Below are 6,000 nucleotides of genomic sequence, written 5' to 3' on the forward strand. Positions count from 1 at the left end.
TGGATGACTTCCATTATCCAGCGCTATACCTGAGGCTGACCAGTGGCCAATTAAATGACCTGTTACCTCGGGTTGTTGCATGGACTTATCTCTGGCAGGTTTCATTCTTAACGCTGATTGGCTTTTGAGACATCGCATCACGCAAATTTTCCCTGAAGTTAAAATATTTCAACTTGAGGGAGGGAGTACTCAATAAGAGTAAAAACTCTTATTGAATTCTAACAATCAAGAATCGTGATTAGACCTGTGAGCTGTGACTTCCTCATCATCATCATCATCCTTCAGCTGATGAGAGATTCTCATGTCCATCTGTCCTGAGACAGGTTGGGTAAATCAGAGCCATTTATCTCAAATTGGGCAGGTTTGGTTTGCCAAAGTGCTGCATAACTGCTGCACTTCAATCACACATCAACCACACTTTGCTCTGATTGGTTGTGGGTCTATCCAATTGCATCCAGAGGTTTTGTGATCAGTGATCATTTATAACGCCCCTTGGAAATAGATTATGAACTGAGACGTTGCAGACCCATTTGCAAAGGCGACATCTTGTGCAATAAACTTGTGCGAATGATGTAAACATGAACACAAATGACAAACAAAAAAATCATCATGATTCACTATAGGAATTAAACACAGATTATCCCCATGGAAACAACGAGATATGGGAACTCCTTTTTACGGAGATGATTGGATCATGAATCATCTTTGTCTGCCGGTATTGTCATCGATGATGCATACAACCTTTTTTTTTAAAGCTTTATTCATATTTCTTATCACCACCTGTTATGCATGACATCAAAAAAAAAAAAAAAAAAAATCTAACAAAGCCACCCAAGTGATTAAAAAGACACGACTACCTTCTAGTTCTAAAGCTCTAAGACTTAATATAATTTACAGAAATCAAACACTGATTGAGAAGCTTCCATTTTGGTAATTTGGGAGGTGTTTTTTTTAGCAGGATTATATATGTACCAACTACATTCAATTAAATATTACTGAAATATATGGCTCACTGGTTTGTTTCTTTGGAATGTGCAGAATTTGTTAGTTCACTTCTGTTGTATTTCCTCCACCAACAGTGAGCCTATAAAGTATAGATCCTATTACCCTGTATGAATAGAGTATGAGGTAATACGATTAATAGATCACAGTGATTTCAGTCAGACACACATCTCATTATACAGTGCAGAACACAGAGATATCCTTACTTTTAGCTTCTCTATAATAGCATTACCCTACTTCCTACATTTGCAGAAACGGAGCTCTGACGCAAAGCGTAAATTGGTATCGCACCATTGCTGCATATGAATGTAATTCATAGGATATGGGGTGGAATTAACAAGACATCTCTAAAATGTCAAGTGAATTAGGGGAAATCTCCAATGCATATTAAGAGTCATTTGTCTCGGCTGCAGAGAGCAGCCCACAAGGTGACACCAGGACCCTCACCATTCTTGGCTTCCACTAGGATATAGCAATAGGCACTGTCATCCATCACAAGTCAACTTGACAGCACCCGGCGTGCCTGGATGACTTCTATGACTATTAGCCCTTGATCCCTCCTTAACCACCCCACTGTGTATCCCATGACTTTTTTTTTAACAAATGGTGATCAATCAATGACATTATTAGTATAGGTAACATTTCACCGTGCTGCTAACAACCTTGTAACACCCACTCCATTAGACGGCTGCTGTCAGGCAAGCACCACGTCCACAGTCGTGTTTATCACTTGTGTTGACTTGTGCTGCAATTCAGATTTTCTCATCGCACACTAAGTATTTAATTTATGGTTCTCTGATGTTACATATAATAAACAACTCCACGTTAATGCGCTTGTAGCTGTATAGAAAAAAACATAGGTTTAAAGGGGAATTCCAGTATTTTTCAACCTGGGCCCCATGTTTATAAATGTGGGTGTATAAAGGAATAGTACTTAGTACAATAGTACAAAAACCTTGGGAATCAATTCCGCCGGAAACAAGAACATGGCAGCAGTGGCTACAATGTAATCTTATGTCCACTAAAAGAGCTTTGTACTACTGTCAGAAGACTCACTTACTGTTCTCCTAGTAACGAGAGACAAGTGAGTACAGGTGACATTACAAACGAGAAGAGTCAGTCATCTGACGTTGTTCACCTATTAGGCTCTGTTGTTTAAACTTCCAAATTACCTAAGCTCTCTTCTCTCATTTATAACCAGTACATCCAGCACATGATCCAGTAACTGCTTAACTTTAGACATCCCTCATGTACACACCAATATTGACGGAACATGGATTCAGTTACTATGCACCTTCTAAATGGAATGATTTACTAACTCCCCTTGAACTACATACTTGTGTTCCCCTTGGAGATTTTAAATCTTTACTATCTGATGTTTTTTATGAATCTTGTGACTGTTTTAATAAATGTATTTATATTATGTTGTTTTGTTGTTGCTTGTGTTAAATTGTTGCTGATTGTGAGTGATTCTTGTGCCCAGGCCTCTCTTGGAAAATATATCTTGATCTCAATTCGACTGCCTGATTAAATAAAGATGAAATAAAAACATAAATGCTACAGCATTTTTAACGCTGCTGGCTCACAGGCTAATTATTCTGTGCAGGAGATGCTCTCTGTGATTCCACTGGAGAAGCTGCAACACAAACAGAGCAACTCCCAAGATAGATTAATTAAAACCTGGGTCACACTTTACAGAATTAATTGAAATCATATACCTTAAACTTAATATCATCATATCAAAATAATGCACTTGTCCACAACCATATGTACTAACCTTTTTTATTATTTATCTACTTTTTCATTATATATACTGAATTTTTTTTTTCTTCGAGTGAGGTTCCAGAGAGGTGGATGTGTTCCCATACTGCCAATGTAGGTTTGTTTTCATTCTGTAAACTAACAATCTGAAACTGTCACAAATAGACTATAAATAAGTATATAAGCTAATAAAATGAACTGTATTGTGACCTAGTTTATTTTTTTGTGCGGAGGTAAAGGTTTCGGGGCACCAAAGATATATAGTGGCCCCATCCCAACCGAACTCCTGCTCCACCAAAACTAAAAATAATAATATTCAGCACTGCTCTCATTACCCGACATGTAGCTGATGCCTGTGCCCACCAGCCGGAGCAACAATAAACATAATGGAGCCCATCTCATTTTCTCGTCCCGCGAGGAAGAGCGCTGTCTGACTCCAGGCAACAAGGCCCCTCAGAGAGTGACAAGAAAGTCATTTGAGCTGTGCTGCTTTTTGAGGTGTCAACAGCCAGAGGGGTTTGTTGTCTGCAGCTTCCACATCCACTTTATCCATCAGCCGACGACCGTGTTGGAAGTCCAGCAAAGCATGTACAGAGCCTCATCATCATTTGAAGCATCTTTGTGCGGCTGAACATACTGTGTATTATTACCATGGGCAATATATCCTGCGTCTGTCCTCATTCGATGCCTAAAAGCTGTGACTCTTTTACTGAAGTTAATAACATGGAAAGTTTTCCTATGAACTATAATATTGAGACCTTGGCCACAGACTAGTTACTGTACGTGAGCTATTCAGACACAGTTCTATAAGGCTCTTAAACTTCCATACAGATAACTTCCCCACTTCTCTCCCTCTCCTCCCTCCTACTCGTTTCCCAACTTTTACCTCCCTCCCCTCACTTCCATTCACCACGTGTCCCTCCTTGGGTCACTATCCATCTCAATCTGTCTCCCCACATCCACCTACTGTCGTCTCCTCAGAATGACGAGAGTCAGGGGACTGTGTTCACATATGTGTTTGTGTGTGTGTGTGTGTGACCTGATTTTTAACAATGTATAGAGGCGCAGAACTGCTGACAACATCGCCCACAATGAACATTTTTAAATTAGTGTGTGTTGGAAAGGAAACTGAGGTAAAACCTGGGGTATCTGATAAAAACGACCTCGTTTGATAAAGTTTTACCACATTTAAACGAGTGTAATATTGTCATATTCTGTCATATTCTGCACTGTTTTTATTGCCATACTGAAGATAAAGCATTGATGTCCTTCAGGGTTGGCTAGTGCTTATAACTATTTACTGCTTCAGACACTCGATCTATACCAGAGTGAGACTTTGGCGCTTGAAACAACTTCAGTGTCAGGGCTTTTATGGATTGTCATTATTTTTGTTCCGGCTTTAACAACATTCTGCAAAAGGAAAATATGTCAAATAAACATGCACCGTACATTTGGCTGAATGAATAGTTTGACAATTTCTTGTATCTCAAACAACATCAGAGCTACTGAGCCGTTGAAAGGTGCTAGAGTGGACAAATGGAGTTTTTCTCCATGCAGTAACTGCACTGATGCTGAGGGCCACGGATGATCTTTGAGGCAATAATGTTTATGTTTTGAAGTGAAATGAGGCGATCACAGGGAGAGCAGAGCTGAGACATCGTACTTCAAATCAGCGCGTGTCCAGTGTTTGGTTTGGTCTGATTACGTCCGCCAAGGAGGTTATGTTTTCACCCCTGTCCATTTGATTGTTTACTTGTGTGTAGGATAACGTAAATAATTGCTCTTCAACTTTAGGAGATAGGGCGTGTTTCATTATTTTCAAAGCTTCTCACAGAATAATTCATGGATCTTGATGAAAGAAATTCGGTTTGTTTAGGGTAATGATATTTATGAGTGTGTGTAATTTGGTGCAGATCTTAATAAAAATCTGGATCTAGTGAATTTAAATGTGGTTTCAAGATGAGACTATTGAGCTTTGGCACTCAATAAGTTCTATTCTAGTATTAATATGTATTGGTTTATATTGGTACGTTTCTTATGTAATAGGTTTTGCAATTTTCGTTACTGATGGAAATGCATCTTCAGCAGCATCAATAAAGGTTTGATAAATCAGACTGAGCCTGTAATTTGTTAAATCAACTTGTCTTTAAATACTCTGTTGTTGAAGTCAAAACATTTCACAAGCTGTGAGTAGAAAAACATAACACAATTTAATATTGTAGTGCAAGACCAGATATTTTTTGGGGGGAAATACTTATAATAAATTAATAACAATATTACTAATATATTTGTTATTGCAGTATATATATGGAAACATACATTTAGGAGACAGTGCTGATGATGTTATTGATAAATGGAAATTCAATATGCTTATTCTTCAAGATTACACTTAACTGCATAGATCTGATGGAAATCTATATTTATGGATTTAGAGGATTGAATCATGAAAGTGTGACCCAATGATTCTCAATACACAAGACACAGAATGTACTGAAAATACAGATTTATTTATCATACATAAAGTAAAAGGCTTGTCTTCATTCAATGAACAAGCCAAGAAAATAAACAATGTGAGGCCAGACTGCACTGTTGCCAAAGAAGCTCTGAGAAAATATGCAGGGAAATTATGAATAAACCACTAATAGACATAAACAAATTACAAATAGATCAAAACAGTTTGACAACACTTATGTTTGTCAACACTCATGTTTGTCTATCTTGCAATGAAAAAGAAAGTGCCATTTTCCTGGATCCACCCTCTGATCCAGATCCACATGGAAATGTACTTTCCTCATTAAACTGCATCCTTCCATCAACTTCCATGGTAATCCATCCAATAGGTTTTGTGTAATGCTGGTATCAACAAACACAAAACCAAACTAATGCTGATGAATACATAACCTCCTTGTCAGAGGTAACAGCTGCTACACTACATGATGACTGAGCTGAGCTCCAGTCTGGTGTCCTGGGTTTTCCTCTCAACAGTCTTAAGGCAAGATGACAGGCAAAAGTCCTGGTGATCCATGGTTTGATTCATGGTGATATTTAATTTATAAGAATTAACCCCTGAATGGTTCAAACATCTGATAATAAACAAAAGTAAAGTCAAAGTGTCCTGCCACCAGAAAGTACCTCAACACTGTAAATCCCTTGTGTGGTACCAAGCCAGGTTAAGTTGAGAGGATGCTGCTGATGTTGTGTGTTAGCACTGTTGTAGAGAGTCAGTTTCATTTTTAT

Source organism: Hippoglossus hippoglossus, chromosome 7 (assembly GCF_009819705.1).
Source record: "Hippoglossus hippoglossus isolate fHipHip1 chromosome 7, fHipHip1.pri, whole genome shotgun sequence".
In the NCBI taxonomy this organism is placed as follows: Eukaryota; Metazoa; Chordata; class Actinopteri; order Pleuronectiformes; family Pleuronectidae; genus Hippoglossus; species Hippoglossus hippoglossus.